The sequence below is a fragment of the Moschus berezovskii genome, chromosome 3 (assembly GCF_049115385.1).
Source record: "Moschus berezovskii isolate FMDL1 chromosome 3, NW_MosBer_1.0, whole genome shotgun sequence".
Classification (NCBI taxonomy): Eukaryota; Metazoa; Chordata; class Mammalia; order Artiodactyla; family Moschidae; genus Moschus; species Moschus berezovskii.
This window is the reverse complement of record NC_142462.1, coordinates 68,019,350-68,041,402: the sequence shown is the minus strand read 5'-3', so window position 1 is coordinate 68,041,402 and position 22,053 is coordinate 68,019,350. Positions and strand designations below refer to the sequence as shown.

General features: G+C 38.0%; 1 non-coding gene across 1 annotated transcript; it reads left to right on the top strand.

Annotated features, from left to right (window-relative positions):
• The first annotated feature begins 21,675 nt into the window (after positions 1 to 21,675).
• On the top strand, positions 21,676 to 21,839 carry LOC129552866 (U1 spliceosomal RNA). Its single transcript, XR_008685351.1, has one exon. It is a non-coding gene; the product is annotated as a U1 spliceosomal RNA (small nuclear RNA).
• Positions 21,840 to 22,053: the final 214 nt, after the last annotated feature.

Here is a 22,053-nt window from a genome sequence, read left to right as displayed (position 1 = left end):
TTTGCATGAAATGTTCCCTTGGTTTCTCTAATTATCTTGAAGAGATCTCTTGTCTTTCCTATTCTGTTGTTTTCCTCTATTTCTTTGCATTGATCTCTGAGGAAGGCTTTCTTATCTCTCCTTGCTGTTCTTTGGAACTCTGCATTCAGATGCTTATATCTTTCCTTTTCTCCTTTGCTTTTCGCCTCTCTTCTTTTCACAGCTATTTGTAAGGCCTCCTCTGACAGCCATTTCGCTCTTTTGCATTTCTTTTCCATGGGGATGGTCTTGGTCCCTGTCTCCTGTACAATGTCACAAACCTTCATCCATAGTTCCTCAGGCATTGTGTCTATCAGATCTAGTCCCTTAAATCTATTTCTCACTTCTACTGTATAATGATAAGGGATTTGATTTAGGTTATATCTGAATGATCTAGTAGTTTTCCCTACTGTCTTCAATTTAAGTCTGAATTTGGCAATAAGGAGTTCATGATCTGAGCCACAGTCAGCTCCTGGTCTTGTTTTTGCTAACTGTATAGAGCTTCTCCAACTTTGGCTGCAAAGAATATAATCACTCTGATTTTACTGTTGACCATCTGGTGATGTCCATGTGCAGAGTCTTCTCTTGTGTTGTTGGAACAGGGTGTTTGCTATGACCAGTGCATTCTCTTGACAAAACTCTATTAGGCTTTGCCCTGCTTCATTCCGTGCTCCAAGGTCAAATTTGCCTGTTAGTCCAGGTGTTTCTTGACTTCCTACTTTTCATTCCAGTCCCCTACAATGAAAAGAACATCTTTTTTAGGTGTTAGTTCTCAAAGGTCTTGTAGGTCTTCATAGAACTGTTCAACTTCAGCTTTCTCAGTGTTACTGGCTGGGGCATAGGCTTGGATTGCTGTAATATTGAATGGTTTGCCTTGGAAACGAACAGAGATCATTCTGTCCTTTTTGAGATTGCATCCAAGTGCTGCATTTCGGACTCTTTTGTTGACCATGATGGCTACTCCATTTCTTCTAAGGGATTCCTGCCCACAGTAGTAGTTATAATGGTCATCTGAGTCAAATTCACCCATTCCCGTCCATTTTAGTTCACTGCTTCCTAGGATGTTGACATTCACTCTTGTCATCTCCTGTTTGACCACTTCCAATTTGCCTTGATTCATGGACCTAACATTCCAGGTTCCTATGCAATATTGCTCTTTACAGCATCGGACCTTGCTCCTATCACCAGTCACATCCACTACTGGGTATTGTTTTTGTTTTGGCTCCATCCCTTCATTCTTTCTGGAGTTATTTCTCCACTGATCTCCAGCAGCATACTGGGCACCTACCGACCTGGGGAATTCCTCATTCAGTATTCTATCATTTTGCCTTTTCATACTATTCATGGGGTTCTCAAGGCAAGTATACTGAAGTGGTTTGCCATTCCCTTCTCTAGTGGACCACATTCTGTCAGACCTCTCCACAAGGACCACCTGTCTTGGGTGGCCCCACACGGCATGGCTTAGTTTTGAGTTATATAACTCTGTGGTCCATGTGACCAGATCGACTAGTTTTCTGTGATTATGGTTTCAGTTTGTCTACCCTCTGATGCCCTCTCACAATACCTACTGTCTTATTTGGGTTTCTCCTACCTTGGTCGTGGGGTATCTCTTTACGGCTGCTCCAGCAATGCGCAGCCACTGCTCCTTACCTTGGACTAGGGATATCTCCTCACAGCCGCCCCTCCTGACCTTGAACATGGAGTAGCTCCTCTCGGCCCTCCTAAGCCCGCTCAGCCACTGCCACTTGTACATGGGGTTGCTCCTCTGTGTTGCTGCCATGACCTCGGGTAAAAAAATGTACTAAAGGGATTAAGAAACTGGACAGATAATTGTGATCTGGTGTTATTCAGAATATACTCTTGAGAAAGCTAAGGTTTGCTGTGTATCTGAAAATATCTGTTAAGGGAAAGGAGAATAGGACACTTCAGCTGGAGAATAAACTTGTAGATATAAAGACTTCAATGTATCAAAGAATGATATGGAGGTTTTTTAAAATGCAAGTGAAGATGAGCTTAATGCATAGCAAATTAGTGCTAATAAAAATAATACTGACAAACCGCCAGTATTTACTGAATGGTTGCTAAGGCCCAAAGCATTGTGCTAAGTACATTACATGGGTTATCTCTTGTAACCCATTTTTTAAGATAGATAGCAACATATTGAAAGACTTCATATTTACATTTGAGCCCCTTGGCAATAGGAACTAATATAAATCTTAAAATATTCAGTGATTTGATTTGGATAAGTGGATGTGAGATGGAAAAAAAAAGACAAGAAGAACAGCTGACAGATTACTCTGAAGTTTTGAGTATTAATGAATTGTACCATTCTGCATGAAAATAGTGGATTTATCCAGTGATGTGCTAGTAAATATTTAACAGTTGACTTTCTTGGGGGAAAAGCCCTGATTTGATAATCTGCCCACTTTCCGTGGTGTAAATACTTTTACAATGACTGAATTCAAGCTGCCAATTCAAGATTAACTGGCTCACCAGACTTTTGACAATCACAGTTGGCTTTTGTCAGTCAGTATGAGATAAGAAAGCCTTCCTCAGTGATCAATGCAAAGAAATAGAGGAAAACAACAGAATAGGAAAAACAAGAGAGCTCTTCAAGAAAATTAGAGATTCCAAGGGAACTTTTCATGCAAAGATGGGCTCGATAAAGGACAGAAATGGTATGGACCTAACAGAAGCAGAAGATATTAAGAAGAGGTGGCAGGAATACACAGAAGAACTGTACAAAAAAGATCTTCATGACCAAGATAGTCACGATAATGTGATCACTGACCTAGAGCCAGACATCTTGGAATGTGAAGTCAAGTGGGCCTTAGAAAGCATCACTACGAACAAAGCTAGTGGAGGTGATGGAATTCCAGTTGAGCTATTTCAAGTCTTGAAAGATGATGCTGTGAAAGTGCTGCACTCAATATGCCAGCAGATTTGGAAAACTCAGCAGTGGCCACAGGACTGGAAGAGGTCAGTCTTCATTCCAATCCCAAAGAAAGGCAATGCCAAAGAATGCTCAAACTACCGCACAATTGCACTCATCTCACACGCTAGTGAAGTCATGCTCAAAATTCTCCAAGCCAGGCTTCAGCAGTATGTAAACCGTGAACTCCCAGATGTTCAAGCAGGTTTTAGAAAAGGCAGAGGCACCAGAGATCAAATTGCCAACATCCGCTGGATCATGGAGAAAGCAAGAGAGTTTCAGAAAAACATCTATTTCTGCTTCATTGACTATGCCAAAGCCTTTGACTGTGTGGATCACAATAAACTGTGGAACATTCTGAAAGAGATGGGAATCCCAGACCACCTGACCTGCCTCTTGAGAAACCTGTATGCAGGTCAGGAAGCAACAGTTAGAACCGGTCATGGCACAACAGACTGGTTCCAAATAGGAAAAGGTGTACGTCAAGGTTGTATATTGTCACCTTGCTTATTTAACTTATATGCAGAGTACATCATGAGGAACGCTGGGCTGGAAGAAGCACAAGCTGGAATCAAGATTGCTGGGAGAAATATCAATAACCTCAGATACGCAGATGACACTACCCTTATGGCAGAAAGTGAAGAGGAACTCAAAAGCCTCTTGATGAAAGTGAAAGAGGAGAGTGAAAAGGTTGGCTTGAAGCTCAACATTCAGAAAACAAAGATCATGGCATCTGGTCCCATCACTTCATGGGAAATAGATGGAAAAACAGTGGAAACAGTGTCAGACTTTGTTTTTTTGGGCTCCAAAATCACTGCAGATGCTGATTGCAGCCATGAAATTAAAAGACTCTTGCTCCTTGGAAGGAAAGTTATGACCAACCTAGATAGTATATTAAAAAGCAGAGACATTACTTTGCCGACCAAGGTCCGTCTAGTCAAGGCAATGGTTTTTCCCGTGGTCATGTATGGATGTGAGAGTTGGACTGTGAAGAAAGCTGATCGCCGAAGAATCGATGCTTTTGAACTGTGGTGTTGGAGAAGACTCTTGAGAGTCCCTTATACTGCAAGGAGATCCAACCAGTCCATTCTAAATGAGATCAATCCTGGATGTTCATTGGAGGGACTGATGCTAAAGCTGAAACTCCAATACTTTGGCCACCTCATGAGACGAGTTGACTCACTGGAAAAGACTCTGATGCTGGGAAAGGTTGGGGGCGGGAGGAGAAGGGGACGACAGAGAATGAGATGGCTGGATGGCATCACCAACTCTGTGGACATGAGTTTGAGTGTACTCCGGGAGTTGGTGATGGACAGGGAGGCCTGGCGTGCTGTGATTCATGGGGTCGCGGAGAGTCGGACACGACTGAGCGACTGAACTGAACTGAACTGAACTGATGAGCTGTCTCTGAACACCATCAAATCATTCTCAGACATCTAGAGACTGAAGGACAAATGAGTCTTGGATGGCTTGGCTATGTGGAATAGAAGATACTGTATCAAAAGTGGAATCCAATTTTATAGCTTGAAGGAATGAGAGCCTAGGTGTCTCTGCCTTCTAGGAGGACAAGTCCAGCTGTACCTAACCTGGACAAGACTCACATAGAGACTTAACTGTAGTATCTCCTTCAGGAAAGTGTCTGAGAGTTTTACTTGCTTGGAGGAGAAAGCTTTCTGCCCAGATGTCTGGGGAAAACACATGATACTGGGGCAATGAGAGGAGGGTGTGCCACATGTTCTTGAACTTGATCCAGTTCAAGGATTAAGTCTGAGTCATCAAAGTAGAGAGGCTAGAGACTGATTTGGGAGGATTCCTTTTCACTGAAGGATCCCATGAAACATGTTATCTATTTTTCCTGGAGGAGGGGTATTGTGTACAATAGGGGACAGGAGTATGCTTTGCAGCTGTGCACATCCCTATGGCACTGTGAGAGCTTCAGAGTCATGGGACACTTTCTAGAGAGTCTGGGAAATGTTTAAGGGACTTGGAGAAACTCTTAACATGAAGTCCTGTCTTTGCAGATATGAATTGAAATTTGAATATTAACAAATCATGCATGTTTGTACCCAATGGTTACTGAAGACTGGGAAATTTGGACCAGGGAGAAAGAAGTGGGGAATTTAGGATGGCAAAAGGTGAGCACAAACCTAATCATGCTATATATGAGATGATAGCTGAGAAAATCTGTCCTGTAATGCATCTAAAGCTCTAGAGGAAAGACCAGAAATAAGGAAGGGAAATGGGAACTGTCAACCAAAATATGGGATTCAAATCAAGGAGAGTGGGGAAAGAAGACCAGATTGTTTCTGATGAAGCCCATAAGAACATTCATAATCACAACATTTTAGGTGAAACCAATATATTTCAACTGGTCTACAATTCTGTGTGTGTTTGGTAGATAAATTCATTTTCCCCAGCTGTGCCTCAGAAACAAACATTTCTGTGCCCTACTCATTAGTTTAAAGACCTTCATGAGTTCCTAAATTCCTCCTGACATTTTTGGTAAGCAAGGTTGGGCAGCAGGCATACCATCCCTGTATTAAATAGTCCATGTGTCAAGATAGAATGAATGCTTCTGTCTTTGTGCTGTCTGAAAATTTCACAATGCATTATGTCCTGGCTTTTATTGTGTTTGAGCAGCAGAGATGATATAATTTCCTTATTCCTTTCGAGGAATTACTTACTCCTTAGTATTTTTCTCCTTGCCCTGAGTAGAGCTCAGAGCCAAAAACTTACCTCTTTCTTTTCCTTCCCCCTTTCAGCAATTATTACCAACACAGAACTTTTCCTAAATGTCCCAATCCCGAACGATTACTGTAACACTCCTTTCTTCTTGCCAGCCAACTTCTCAATGTTTGATTAATGTGTTTCCCTTAAAGTTTGTATTTCCCTTTCTGTCTTCTGCTAAAAGTATGATGTAAGACCACACACACACACACACACACACACACACACACACATAATACACCCATGGAGTTACAGCTGAAGTGGTTAGACTTAAAGTTCCATGGACAGCGGAGCCTGGTGGGCTATAGTCCATGGGGTCATGAAGTTTGACACAACTGAGCATATCCAAGTGTTATTATATAAAGACCATGGAGAAAAATAGTGGTTACTTAGACAATATTTATCTTTATTGATCTTGTTTCTGAAACCTATGGCTTCTGACCACTGAATTTATGCTTTAAAGTTAAAAGTATTGAGAAGAATAAATAAAATTTCAACATGTACAAATCTGATAGCTAGATTAATTACATTTTCACCTTCACACTTGTTTCTTTACTTTCACATTTCTTTAGGCTTTAAGATTTTTGTTTTCATTTTTGTTGGACTTTATAATTTTTCAAAGGAAATATGTTTTCTTTATTTATTGATATCTCCTTCTAAAGATTTTAAATTTTGCTCAACCTCCTACCATTATTCCTTTTTTTTAAAATTTAATTTTATTTTTTTATTATATTGGTTGGTTTTGCCATACATTGACATGAATCCGCCCTGGGTGTACATGAGTTCCCCTTCCTGAACCCTCCTCCCACCTCCCTCCTCCCCTTATCCTCCCTCTGGGTCATCCCCGTGCACCAGCCCCAAGCATTCTGTATCATGCGTTGAACCTGGACTGGTGATTTGTTTCACATATGATAATATACATGTTTCAATGCCATTCTCCCAAATCATCCCACCCTCACCTTCTCCCACAGAGTCCCAAAGACTGTTCTATACACCTGTGTCTCTTTTGCTGTCTCGTATACAGGGTTAAGGTTACCATATTTCTAAATTCCATATATATGCGTTAGTACACTGTATTGGTGTTTTTCTTTCTGGCTTACTTCCCTCTGTATAATAGACTCCAGTTTCATCCACCTCATTAGAACTGATTCAAATGCATTCTTTTTAATGGCTGAAAAATACTCCATTGTGTATATGTACCAAAGCTTTGTTATTGTGAGAATGATCTCAATTTTTGCTTTATGATTTAGAGTTTTGCTTCTTCCTTTTCCCATATTCTTAAATTTTAATTTCATGATTTCCCACATATTTATTTCTTTAAATTATATAGTTCATGCCCTTATTTCTAAACCTTATTTTCTATTTCTATCTTCTACCTTCCTTAGTTTGGCTTCAAGTTCCTTATTTTCCCTGCTTCCATCTTTCCCACTCAACTGGTTTCTTTTGGGTATAAACATTCTCAGTTTTCTCCCATCTGCAGAAATATCCTTTCTCTTGAGACTGTCAACACTTTGCACATTAATCCATTTTTCTACTGTTTTTATTTTTCCTTGTGAATACTGTCATGGTTCTCAGTAAATGAATCTGATTCACAAGACACCAGCTCCCTAGAGGTGCCTCATCTAATTAAGAATAATAGTAAAAATCTCCATTAAAGCCTTTACTCTGGGAAAACCATTAGGAAACAACTAGAGTGACAGAAGTTGTTCTTCCCAGTTCAAGTGTTTCCTTTTACACTCATGCATGATTATAATTACTCTTTGATATCCTACTAGATATCTCTGGATGGACTATAAACGACTTTGTAATATAGATGATTTACTAGGCTAACACAAAAGGTGATTTTTGCCTATCAATGGAAAATTATATAAATTTTGCCCCTGTCATTTCTAATAAATATGACCTGGAATTTGGTAGTAATGGAAGATGTTTTTAAAAATATGCATGTATTTTTTAAAAAAATCAAAGAACTGTGATAACATAAACACTTTATTTTATAGTATTAATTGAAAACTACCAGCTTCAGAGTGTTTTCTTCATTTTAAACTTACATTCTCTTCATACTGTTTCACCATAGAGTCACCAGTGGGGTTTTACTAAGTTAGAAATTCTCTGTTATGTGCAGTTCTTACTCTGTTATTTATGTGGAGATTTTGCGACTGCATATCCCAGCATCTGCCTCTTTGACTCTGTGCATATGAAATTTAATAGAACCTAGTCAATCCTTATCAAAGTGACAATTTTATCTTCTGCTTTCTATATTTAAGGAGAGTAATGCATTTGAAGAACACTAATAAGTAAAGCGCCTTCCTGAACAACCACAAGGATATTGATTATTTAAGGACAATTCATAAAAGTACTCCTAAAGAACAAATATTTTAGCAGTGCCAGTAAAACCAGTAAGGGTTAGTTTGCAGGTGATGCTATTTCTGGCATTTGTAGTTCTGTGATGACTATAACTTCTGTTCAGATACCTTTGCCATTACAGCAGCTTCACTATGCCAACTACTTGGATGTCCAGAGCTTCCTAGTGTAAACTGGGTAGCCTCTGTGCTCCTAATTTTCTCACTTTCCTTCTATCCCAGATTTACTGTTTTTGTGAGAGTCTTTCTTTCTGTGGGAGATAGGTGTGAATTTGTGGCGCTTGTACGACGACTGTTATAAGGACATTACAGTTTCCAAATAGCATTCATGGATTTGGCTTCCACCACTTAAAGGAGTTTCAGGTATTATCATAGGCTAGTAGGAGAGATCGGAGAAGGCAATGGCAAGCCACTCCAGTACTCTTGCCTAGAAAATCCCATGGATGGAGGAGCCTGGTGGGCTGAAGTCCATGGGGTCACTAAGGGTCGGATGCGACTGAGCGACTTCACTTTCACTTTTCACTTTCACACATTGGAGAAGGAAATGGCAACCCACTCCAGTGTTCTTGCCTGGAGAATCTCAGGGACGGGGGAGCCTGGTGGGCTTCCGTCTATGGGGTCACACAGAGTCGGACACGACTGAAATGACTTAGCAGCAGCAGCAGCAGTAGGAGAGATGCTTTGGGCATGGGATCTTTCTTATCACTTTTGATTTTGAATTTACAGATATTTAAAGACACTTAGACACTGATTTGAAGATATAAAATAATTAAACGCTTTTTGAAAACCTTTTATGTAAGTCATGAGACTAGAGTGTGAGTTTTTATATGTTAAACTTTATTGAGTTGTAATTGGCATTCAATAAAAAGCATGTTTAAAGTGAACAACTTGATAAGTTCTGACATATCTGTATACCCATAAAATCATCATCACTGTCAAGATAGCGAACATATCCACTCCCCATTGTTTTCTCATGCTTCTTTATAATAAAACTCTCTTTTTTACACTACCCTATCATCTGTCCTACCCCCCCACCCACAACCAAACAGTCACTGGTTTGAAAAGCTAAATTTTTTCAAACCAGGCTATCCTTTGTGATCAACACCCTTAAAAAAAAATAATGAGAATCCCAACACAAGCGTACCATTTAAAATTGAAGAATTTGTCCTCATCAAATTGATTAAATCTGGGTCTGTCATGCAACAGGAGGGTTATTCTAGAGCATCCCTGTGAATGGTATTGTGAATGGTGATTTCAACAGTTTAGTGGTAAAAACAAATGAGAAGAAACAAGAATTACATGCAAGCAAAGACTTGAAGCAACAGCTTCTGAACCTTCTAAGACCCTAAAGCTTGCATCATGGTTTCTCCTGGTGTTGCAACTCTAGCTGTGCATTAGAATTGCTCAGGAAGCTTTAAAAATGTAGAGGCCTGGGTCCCATTTGAGACTAGTTAAATTAGAATCTTTGGAAGGGGCTGAGTCTTCGGATTCAGAGTCTTCTCAGATGACTCTGATATGCAGCAAGAGTTGAGAATCATTGCTGATGTTTTACTCATAACTTAGTGTTCTTTTTCAAGAAGTAGTTTCAGGTTTCATTTTCTTTAGAAGAAGTTCACTCAGAATTAATCATTCTGTATTACTATTTTCTCTTAGAGGGTTGTCTTGCTCTGGTCAAAAATGTTTCCTCAAGAAAAAGTAAATGGTTGTTGCTTACAAATGATTGTGATTTATCTTCCTGCTTTATGTCTTTGTTGTTCAGTCACCCAGTCATGTCTGACTCTTTGCAACCCCATGGACTGCTGCACTGCAGGCCTCTCTGTCACTCACCATCTCCCAAAGTTTGCCCAAGTTCGTGTCCATTGCATCAGTGATGCCATCCTGTCATCTCATCCTCTGATGCCCTCTTCTCCTCCTGCCCTCAATCTTTCCCAACATCAGGGACTTTCCTAATGAGTTGGCTGTTCACATCAGATGACCAAAATATTAGACTTTCAGCTTCAGCATCAGTCCTTCCAACAAGTATTCAGGGTTAATTTCCCTTAAGATTGACTAGTTTGATTTCCTTGCTGTCCAAGGGACTCTCAGGAGTCTTCTCCAGCACCACACATCAAAGGCATCGATTCTTTGGTGCTCTGCCTTCTTCTGCATTATCAGCTCAGTTCAGTTCAGTCAGTCGTGTCCAACTCTCCGCGACCCCATGAATCACAGCACGCCAGGCCTCCCTGTCCATCACCAACTCCCGGAGCTCACTCAAACTCATGTCCATCGAGTCGGTGATGCCATCCAGCCATCTCATTCTCGGTCGTCCCCTTCTCCTCCCGCCCCCAACCTTTCCTAGCATCAGAGTCTTTTCCAGTGAGTCAACTCGTCGCATGAGGTGGCCAAAGTATTGCAGTTTCAGCTTTAGCATCAGTCCTTCCAATGAACACCCAGGACTGATCTCCTTTAGAATGGACTGGTTGGATCTCCTTGCAGTCCAAGGGACTCTCAAGAGTCTTCTCCAGAACCACAGTTCAAAAGCATCAATTCTTCGGTGATCAGCTTTCTTCACAGTCCAACTCTCACATCCATACATGACCACGGGAAAAACCATAGCCTTGACTAGACAGACCTTGGTTGGCAAGTAATGTCTCTGCTTTTTAATATGGTATCTAGGTTGGTCATAACTTTCCTTCCAAGGAGTAAGCGTCTTTTAATTTCCTGGCTGCAATCAGCATCTGCAGCGATTTTGGAGCCCAAAAAAATAAAGTCTGACACTGTTTCCACTGTTTCCCCATCTATTTCCCAGGAAGTGATGGGACCAGATGCCATGATCTTTGTTTTCTGAATGTTGAGCTTTAAGCCAACCTTTTCACTCTCCTCTTTCACTTTCATCAAGAGGCTTTTGAGTTCCTCTTCACTTTCTGCCATAAGGGTAGTGTCATCGGCATATCTGATGTTATTGATATTTCTCCCAATAATCTTGATTCCAGCTTGTGCTTCTTCCAGCCCAGCGTTCCTCATGATGTACTCTGCATATAAGTTAAATAAGCAAGGTGACAATATACAGCCTTGACGTACTCCTTTTCCTATTTGGAAGCAATCTGTTGTTCCATGTCCAGTTCTAACTGTTGCTTCCTGACCTGCATGCAAGTTTCTCAAGAGGCAGGTCAGGTGGTCTAGGATTCCCATCTCTTTCAGAATGTTCCACAGTTGATTGTGATCCACACAGCCAGAGGCTTTGGCATAGTCAATGAAGCAGAAATAGATGGTTTTCTGGAACTCTCTTGCTTTCTCCATGATCCAGCGGATGTTGGCAATTTGATCTCTGGTGGCTCTGTCTTTTCTAAAACCTGCTTGAACATCTGGGAGTTCACGGTTCACATACTGCTGAAGCCTGAAGATACAAATTCTAATCAAATTCTACTGTATTCTATGATCAATTTTACCTTTCATTTACCATTTTCTATTTCAATATGCATGAGGGACCACAGAAAAATCTGAAATGTTTAGAAATCAAGCTACTTCCCCCTTCCCTCTTAGTTCTGCTCCCTCTTTTCAGCATGTCCTACTTCTTAAAGTGGCTCATGGCTCTTCATTCTGTCCCATTCACGGGTCTTTCCTCTCTGCTGTCATACTTATCCTGCTTCCTTCATGCCAGGAAAAAATCCCTACCCTTTTTCCTATTTTTAATGTCTACTTGTTGCTAGATATCTTTTCAAATACATATATTTATGTAAACGGCTGCCAATATCTAAATATGGTATCTCAGGAAAGCTGCTGCTGCTGTCACTTCAGTCGTGTCCGACTCTGTGTGACCCCATAGACGGCAGCCCACCAGGCTCCCCTGTCCCTGGGATTCTCCAGGCAAGAACACTGGAGTGGGTTGCCATTTCCTTCTCCAATGTTTGAAAGTGAAGAGTGAAAGTGAAGTCGCTCAGTCATGTCTAACTCGTAGCGACCCCGTGGACTGCAGCCTACCAAGCTCCTCTGTCCATGGGATTTTCTAGGCAAGAGTACTGAAGTGGCTTGCCATTGCCTTCTCCGTCAGGAAAGCTACTATTATATAATTTTAGCCTTTTGCTGATGATGCCAGGACCTAAAGAACTAACTTAATTTTTTAATCATACATTTTGTTTTTGTATTGAAGTATAGTTGATTTACAATGTTGTGCTAGTTTCTTGTATACAGCAAAGTGACTCAGTTATATATATCATATATATATCTTTTATATAATATATATATTATTCATATATATATCATATATATATCTCTTTTTCAGATTCTTTTCCATTATAGTTTACTACAAAATACTGAATATAGTACCCTGTGCTATACAGTAGGACCTTTTGTTTATCTATTTTATATATAGTAGTTTGTGTCTGCTAAAGCTTAAACTCCAATACTTTGGCCACCAGATGCAAAGAGCCAAATCATTGGAAAAGACCATGATCCTGGGAAAGATTGAAGGCAGGAGGAGAAGGGAACGGCAGCAGATGAGATGTTTGGATGGCATCACTGACTCGATGGACATGAGTTTGAGTGGGCTCTGGGAGATGGTGAAGCATAAGGAAGCCTGGCGTGCTGCAGTCCATGGGGTCACAAAGAACTGGACATGACTTAGTAGCTGAACAACAAATATCTGCTAATCCCAAACTCCTGATTTATCCCTTCCTCCCCCATTTTCCTTTTTGGGAACCATAAATTTGTTTTCCAGACCTAACTGTATAGTGGGAACTTCCTGTGTTGTGCTTCAGGCTGGTGGGCGTAAAATTTGAGGACTGGTACGCCAGCCTGTGGCTTCCATATCATACCATGGACCAGACTTACCTTGTACCTCTGCAAACAAACAAAATATCCTACTCTGTTGATATCATCACCTTCTCAGGATGTTAAGGGACTTTGGTGTGCCTGTCTCTGAGAAAAAGAAAGATCTGAGTGATACTGAAGCACTGATCCTTCACTATGAATTAATGATACAATGTCATTTTTTCAAAGTACTTCTATGACTGTGGTGCAAGAGGGAAACATCTCTGCTCAATAACCCTTGAATACAAACTTCCACTTGTGAGGCTAGTGAGTGTTTTGGCAGATTGGGCTCTAAATTAAAGATGTAGAAATTGATTTTTCTCAAAGGATATTAGAATTTTGTGGGTTTTTTCCCTCTCATCTCTGTTTAGCTTCAGATAGTTCTTAAATGCAGTTTGTAGAAAAAAGGCATCTCACTATTGTATATCATTCATGATAGATTATATCAGAAGGATTTTTATTGTCCATATTGCATCCTCACTTCTAGAAGTCAAAACTGCATTTAAAGTAATCCAGAGAAAGGTAACTGCAATATTATATGTTTATGAATCACAAGCTAGTCTTTTATATTTGCTTTGTTTCTTTCAGGAGAATTTTATTAGCACATATAAAAGTAGCTAAGAGGTAAAACACTTTTCTTTTGTTTATATGTAACTTGGGAAACATTTTTACTGCTGATTATAAATTGAAAAACCATGGTAACCATGATTAAGTCAGTTCAACATGGAAATGATTTTTGGGCACCTGTGACATTCATAGCACTCTGATAGAGATGTGGGTATATAATACATTATATCTAATTGGTATGATTAAGTTAAAATGTATTAGGGGAAAATGTGGATACAATTTTGATTGGAATAAACCTTTGTTATGATTTGTTCTTGTTGTTTAGTTGCTAAGTTATATATGACTCTTTTGCAACCCATGGACTGTAGCCCACCAGGCTCCTCTGTCCACAAGACTTCCCTGGCAAAAATACTGGAGAGGGCTGCCATTTCCTTCTCCAGGGTATCTTCCTGACCCAGGAATTGAAATGGGTCTCCTACCAGAGCCACCAGTAGAACTAATAATTTTTTGTGTATTTAACATCAGTAAAATTTCCACATATTCAAGCACTTAAGGAAGCTTTCAAAATGCCTTATTTGTCAATGGCAGTAAAAGGAATAAAACCAGGAAAAGATGATATAAAAGTTAAGGCACTTAGGCGAGCTTATAGCTACCTAGTACTCAGGTCATTGATGAGCAATGGCTTTAAGTTTCTTGAGAGCTAAAGGCCTCACAATTTTTATTTTCTTGCAAAAGAAAAGACACAATTTATCTATGAGACAAAGATATTTTTATGACAGGGTACTAAAACAGGAATATATCTCAAAGGTCTCAGTAGAGTGAATATCATACTGGCTAATAAAATCAACCAGTCTTATAAACAGCAGGAAAAGTAAGTCCACAAAAATGATTCTAGATTATGACCATCTATCTAAGGGACTAAGGGCACTGTTTACACTAAAGAAAGATTTATACCAGGAGTTGAGATCATATTATACAGACATTTTTCAGTAAAATTATAAAATATTACACATATTTGAAATAAATTTAAACAAGTAAAATTCTCCCTTTTCTTTTCAACCCTCAGTTAAATATCATGCAAGTAGGGGATGACGGAGAATGAGATGGCTGGATGGCATCACCGACTCTGTGGACATGAGTTTGAGTGTACTCCAGGAGTTGGTGATGGACAGGGAGGACTGGCGTGCTGTAATTCATGAGGTCGCGGAGAGTCGGACACGACTGAGCGACTGAACTGAACTGAACTGAACTGAATCTTTTTAACCCTATAGGTTTACACTTCTGGCAGTTAACCTCAAAACACTAAAAACTGTTCTCATACAGCTATTTATTCACTCAATAATTTGGATAAAATCTAATATCTTCTCACTATGACAGAAGAGATTTACTATCCCCTCTCTTCCTCTTCTCCCAATATTTGTTAATTACTAATTTTTATTTCTGCTACATAATTAGAAAAACTAACACTCTAAAATTAGTGAATCACTAATACTGGACTCCTGTAACATATAATATTGTACAGCAACTATACTTCAATTAAAATAGCACTAACCCTTGATTCTTTAGATCAATATATATTGGAGTGTCTCTTGAATCTCAACATTACAAAGTGAGGAATTTGGAATTTCTACTCATCTGTCAAATTCTGCTATAAACTCCATTTCTATTGTTATGGCATTACTTACACATTGCCAACAAAATATTTTCTTAGGCCACTAAACCAGTGCTGCTGGAGGAGATTATTCCAAGTGTCATGATAAAATTCATTTTTTTCACACGATAGCAACTGCCAAAATTATGCCAAAATATTTTACATTTGTTCATTGTTGAGCTTTTTGCTTTCCTAATTGTCTTTTCTTTTCCTTTGTCAAATATCCCTTCATTTTACCATTAAGATCCTACATAGTTTATGTAGTCCCAATCATATCTACTTTCTTCTTGAAGACATCTTTGATCTCTCTGACTTTCTGTTCTAACAAAGAAAAACTGCTTTATAAAACACTTGCTCCACTGTCACACTGAGACTTCTTTTTAATGTATTCTGGATGGTTATTTTGATTCCCAATACTTCCTTTTTCTTGGATCTCCTTTTCATTTTGTTGGCATTCTCCTCCTCTTTCTTTTTTGGAAATGAGCCTGGGAAATAATGTGTTGTCTTTTGCTTATCTATAAAGTCTTAATTTGCCTTCAAATTTGTTTCAGCTATGTATGAAAATCTAGGTTTAAATAATTTTGGCTCAAAATGTTGAAAGCATTTCTTAATTGTCCCAATTATCATCTCATGTTCAGTGAACTTTGCCAATGAATGACTGAATTCTGCAGTGCCAGCTTTTACTTTAGAGTGTCTTTAAATTGTACCATCTAGTATTTGACATACTGTTGAGAGGAAACACATCTGTAGAACTTTAAAATCAGATTTACATTTTCTCTTAAAGAAAAGGCCAAACAATAATTAACCTTTTCTGTTTTTTAGAAAGGAGTTTAAGTTATAATCAAGCAGTTTCCAAAAGTGTTTCCTGAGATCTCTTGGTCATGTGTCCAATAATGTGGAAAATTCTCAATGTTTTTGAGAAATACAATTATACACCCAAAGCAGTTCAAATAGTTTAAAGCATTTCCTTCTTTGGACTTGATACTTTATCATGAGACGTTTGAATTTGTTAATGTTAGCTAATTCTGAAGCCAGTTCTAAGAGTGACAAGAAACGCCCTATAAGAATAAAATTAACCTAAACAAAAGTGTACGTGCCTGAACTAGTAAGTGAGAGCACCAAAAAAAGCCAATTAATGTGTGTTATCCTTAAAATGTCCTATTCTTTGTTCTTTTACAGTAATGTTCTTTTACAGCAGTGTTTCCTTGCCATCTTGTTTCACTCTTTGAGAACTTCCCTAGCTAAAACTATTTCTTGACTCTGACTCTTTGTTAACTTCAGTTACTCAATTGGCCAACTCCTGTCTTTGAAATACAACTGCTAAAGCTGCATCTTGGAGAAGGAAATGACAACCAACTCCATTATTCTTGCCTAGAAAATCCCATGGACAGAGGAGCCTGGCAGGCTACAGTCCATGGGGTCCCGACAAGTTGGACATGACTGACTACGCAGGCAAAGTCATGTGTAAGCTTAGCACTGAGTACTCCTGGCTCATCATAGAACCAAAAGGAAACATGAGGCATTTCTAATGGCTTCTAAGCCATTAGAGGAGACCATTGAGTATCATAAAGATCTACGGTTCAGAAGCTAGCAGAAACTTTCAGTATTCTCTAGTCCTTTTTCTGAAGGAATTGAATCACAGCAAAGTTTGCAATGTCTTGAAGTTAAAGGATTCATTAGATGGGACTACTGAATGTAATTTTGCAAATATGCACAGCAAATTCTAAGATGTGACTCTCACCTCTGTAGGCTACAAGAATAATGCCCATGGACTTGTTCAGTGCTGCTTGAATCTTCTCAGCAGTTAAGAGTCAATGGCAGAAGCCAGGTGACGCCACCCTTAGCTCAATGCTCTTTTCATTCCATTGTGACACTGATACACAATGAAATATATATACACATACTTGAATGTGGGTTTGTAATCTTTGGGGCTTTCAGAGCCTAACTTTGGTAGTTATAAAAACCCTTTATGACATTTTAAATGTATAAAGGGTTAAAGATTATAAGCTAACTCTCTCAAAATGTTGATGTACCAAAAGGTTTCAGAATGAACTGAAAGGCTTATTGGAATATAAAGCCAACTTATTATTTGTGATAAAATTTGAGTGTAAATAGAGTTAAGGCTAGGATGACAATAAAAATATTATGTAAACACTTTGTTGTAGTTACTTTTTCCTCATTAAAACATGAAAGGGACTAAGATGTGAGGAAAGTCTGTCAGACCAACATGACAGCCCCTCAAATACACACCAATTTGACAATTTTGGATTGTTAAGGCGATATTGACATCAAACATTTACTCTATTTTTAGAATTAAGACAAACATGGAGAATAGTTCAAATAAAACATATATAAAAATATATGTCAGATCAAACATATTGCGAATGTTTTTCTTTGGTCCTATGGTGCTGGCACAGAATATGCTCTGTACCATGTTTAGGGCCAGTATGTGATATTGACAGTGGTTGACAGAAGCTGTCAGCATCAGGCTGTTGTCAAAGGTATAGTGTGGACATAAAGCTAGATCATGAGTAGTTAGCAGGCAGAAGTTGTTTTCTGACCTTAAAAATTTTTAAGTAATTTTTTTTTAAGGTAAACTGCTTTCTCTGTCCTTTATAACTTCTCACTTTTTATCTTTTCAACTTCTCTGCTAATGTAAGAGGAAAAGAAACAGAAAACTTTTCTCCTATCTATGAGTGTTCTTTTTCTCTCTTTCATCCTTGTGAATTTCACAAAGCCTCCTCTGATTAGGTGGAAAAGAGGTGTGAAGTTTTTTCTTCAAACACACCTATGCTAGAAAAACTAAAAATATACTCAGCAGAATATATCTGTTCAAAATACACTAGAATATATACTTTTGGTGGCAAAAGTACCATTTTCCATATCTCAACCTTATGCCAAGCCATTTAAAATCATTATGGCTTGGAGTTCATAACTGTAGGGGAATAAGAATTTTATATTTGATCCAATGAATTTGCACTGAGATCAGAGTCCTGGAGAGACATTAGGCCATTTGTATAAAGAAGTGGGCGGTTTGGTTTTTATAAAGATTAAGTAGACTCTGTCCTCTCTGTTTTAAAGCAGTAATTTAAAATTTTGGCAGCAAATATATGAAGATCTTCTTTTGGTTCATTCCTGAAGAATGCATTTTTCTACCCAATCAGAAAGTCATGCATATTAAAAGGCTTTCATTTACTTTTGTTTTTCCTAGAAAGATGTAGTTTTGGTTTGCTCAAAACTATCTTCTATTTGTCCATTTTATCCACAAGTGCTTTTTTTTTTTAAACTTTCTCAAGGACCTTGACTGATGTTAGAAGTACAAACTGAATAATTTTTTAAAAAAATTTCTTTGTTCTCCAGAATGTTAAGAGATTAATATGATAGTAGAAAAACAGTATACTTGTATGTTTGTCATTGGCCCTTATTGTTAAGATCTCTTTGGTGACACTATTCTCCAACTAGAGTGTCTTGAAAAGAGAAATATTAAAGGACTTGTGAACTTTCAGGGCAAGATAATTTTCATTCTGAAACTTACCAGTACATGCTCAAGAATTTCTGTCTGCTAGCCTAGGGCTATGGAACGTCCTCTCTTTTCAATTGAGGACAACCACTGAATTAGCTTCTTTTTATGTTCTGTAGGTTTAAAGCTCTTTTATTTCAAAAGGCCTTTGGCATGGTACACTGACTTTATGTTTGATTTTTATTACTGATTTTAATTGCTTCTGCAGTTGTATATATTTTTGGTACTCTATATTGTTCCTTGTAAAATACCTGAAGTATTTTCTAAGAGCCAGAATATTTTATGAATTATTTTTCGTGTGTAATTAAATAATACATAATCTTTATGTTATGGACTCCAGCTTCCTAAAAATTTTAAAGTAAATGCAAGGTGTATGTTATAGATTCGAGAAAAAAATATTTAAATAACACATCCGTTTCTCAAATATTCTCTGCCACAGATTTGATGTAAGTGAAATAAAACAGAATCATGTTTTAGAAAGCACATTAATTATTTCTAGTTGCCTTTTGGGGACATCCTGATTTTTCATTCTAGAAATGACAACTTTGTTTTTTATGATGACTTAGATGTTACAACTACTTTCATAGCATGTAAATGAAAACTTAAAATTGCCAGTTGAAATGTAAAATTTAGCAAAGAACTTTTAAGTGTATCCAATAAAAAAAAAATGTATATATACATAGCAACTCCTTATTTACAATGGGATGCTATAAGTTTAGTTTGTCACTGTTATAAATCTTATTAAAATAGATTTCACTAGCTATTTTCAAATATGAATATACCTCTACTATCCTAAATATTTTGATGGAATCAATAGTAGCCAAACATGATGTAATCATGAGATTTTTGTATCAGATTGATCACACTTCTTTAAAATTACCTTATAAATATCGTGAGCAGGTATTGCCCCCAGCTCCTGGACTAGGTAAACAATCTGCAGTAAATCAAGTTGACTGATTCTCCCAAGTCCTCCCGAGTTCTCTTTATTTTATTAGAGAGTTTTTATAAAGGCTCAACAATATTCAAGTTTTTAGACGTAAATAACCTCCTGTGATCACAAGCTCCATGCATGCATATCTTTCATAGCAATATAAAGTTATAATTTCTGTCTCCTTGTGGACAGATCTTTCTCCACTCTTTGGGATGGTGGCTTAGAGTGCAGAGGGAAAAAGAAAAGAAGAAAAAGCTGACTTTCTTATTTGGTGGGAGTTTGGGGCTTAGGGAAAAGTTTCTGTTAGGGATCCCTGAGCCTTGTCTTCACTTAGGGGTTATTGGTAATTTTAATTTTATTTTATGTGCACTGAGTGGTTTGTCTTGAGAAGCACAGTATAATACTGGGTCAAGATGGGACAGTAGATCATTCTACCTGAATTAACATCCATGTATTCTGCCAATATTGCTGGAAATATTATTTAAAAATTACATAGATTATTTACATAAATGAATTCCATTTCACAGGTTAGAAGTGCACAAAGTTAAGATTATTTATGCCTCCATTAAAAACTATGGGGAAGCCAATTCTTGTCCTTAGAGCCTTAGGTATTGCAATTAAGAATTAATTTTTCTATATTACCATTAGGAACAAATTGTAAACCTTTTCCAAATTTGCATAGTACATTTATGGGATATTACTCAGTGTATTCACTTAACACTAAAATATAATGAGGTGAATTTGCATATTTTTCATTAGCTGAAGTTCTTGTGTTTCTCCAAGGCTGACTTAATACAATGTATCTAGTTTGCCCAGCTCTCCCATATTCAAAAATGTTGAAGTAATGAAATTTGAGAAGTCTTCCTATCACTCACTTATTGGTATGATTGTTTGGATAATCATAACACTTAACTCTGAAAAAAAAGTCTTTAAATTTTAAATTCAAAAGCAATCTCCTGGAAAAAATTTCTAGAGCTTCTGCAATATTCAGTTCCTTACATGATGTATTCCTTTGGGAAATTCTTCCCACTTCTGACTTTTATGAATCTTCACTTTCCTGCTTCTTCTACTCCTTTGGCTATTTCTTTTTCTTTTTTCCTTTTTCTACTTCATTCTGAAACCCCAAGACTTATCTCTTAGTCCTCTCTTTCTTATTCAGCACAGGTCAGAGTTCTCCTCAGGCCATGGATTTAGTGGCCATCACTTCATTCTCAGCTGTAGTCACCTCCTGAACTCAAGTCTGACCTCTGAAAGAGATGCTAGAATCCAAAACAATTATCTGCTCATTCTTCCCTAGTACCCCGGTGAAATTTTCCTTCCAGTTTCCTTTCTCTATCAGTGTTATTTTTCCTTTTTTTAGCTCCCAGGGATGAAATTCCAGATATTCTTTGCTTTTTCTTTATCCTCAGCACACACATTCAGTACCCAAGTTTAGTTGGTCATTCCTATATTATGTCTTCCTAATCAAATTATTTCCTCTATTGTCTTTATTTCTACTTTAGTCTGAAATTTAAGTATTGCCTAAATTATCTCGAAGATTCCATTCCATCTTCTTTATTTTACACATTGCAAAACAAAATAAACCCAACTTTGTGCATGTCACTCACAAAAATCTTAACTGATGTTTGAAGGTTATATGGAGATTTAACTCTTTGTCCCTTCCTTCCCCACATCCCCAGTCCTTACCCCCACACCCCATCACTAGAACAGTGCTTATAAAGGAAAGCCTGGATTTGATAAAAAAAAAAAATGGCCAAGGGTTACCATTAGATACCAGAAAAATTCAAGAAATTGTTGCTGTTTAATTCAGTTGACCAAAACTGTGGGCAAACTCAAGGACCAGTTATGCCTTCCTATACTGAGGAAATTAAAAACATCAATGACAACAGCAACACAAAAACCAGTAGAATGCCAATTCAGGAGACCTTCATAGAGTCCAGGGAGTCTTTCTAACTTTAGGGTTTAAGATTGGGTCAAGGACAAGATGCAGAGCGACTGGAGACCATACCACTTGGTATTTTGTTTCCTGGGGTTAATTAGCAATAAAAAGCCACAAGACTGCAAATTGCAGGGCTCGTGAGGTAACTACATGTACTGAGCAAAGAACAAGTAACACAGTGGAGTTTCCATGATTCAGCACTAGCAAGGAGGCGTTTCTTCCTTCACTGTTTAAAATGACAGCTTACCTTGCAGGGGAGATACCATGATCACGAAGGTGGCTCTCTCAGGACGAGGCTCATCCATTGCACTGCGGATGTGTTGACCTCTGAGATTTCCCCAAATGCGGGAAACTCCACTGCATAATTTGTGGTAGTGGGGAACTGCGTGCACGTTTTCCCTTGGTTAAAAAAAGATAATAAAGAAAAAAATAAAATGACAGCAATGACTCAGTTTAAAGTAAAATATACTCGAATTCTGAATAAAGATGATGATAATAAATAGAAAATACACATAACAATTTTTATATATTTGGAGATTTTGGTGCCTGCCTCAATCCACATGACTCTGTACTATTCCATGAGATAACATGCTTGTATATTTTCAAAATCTCTTCCA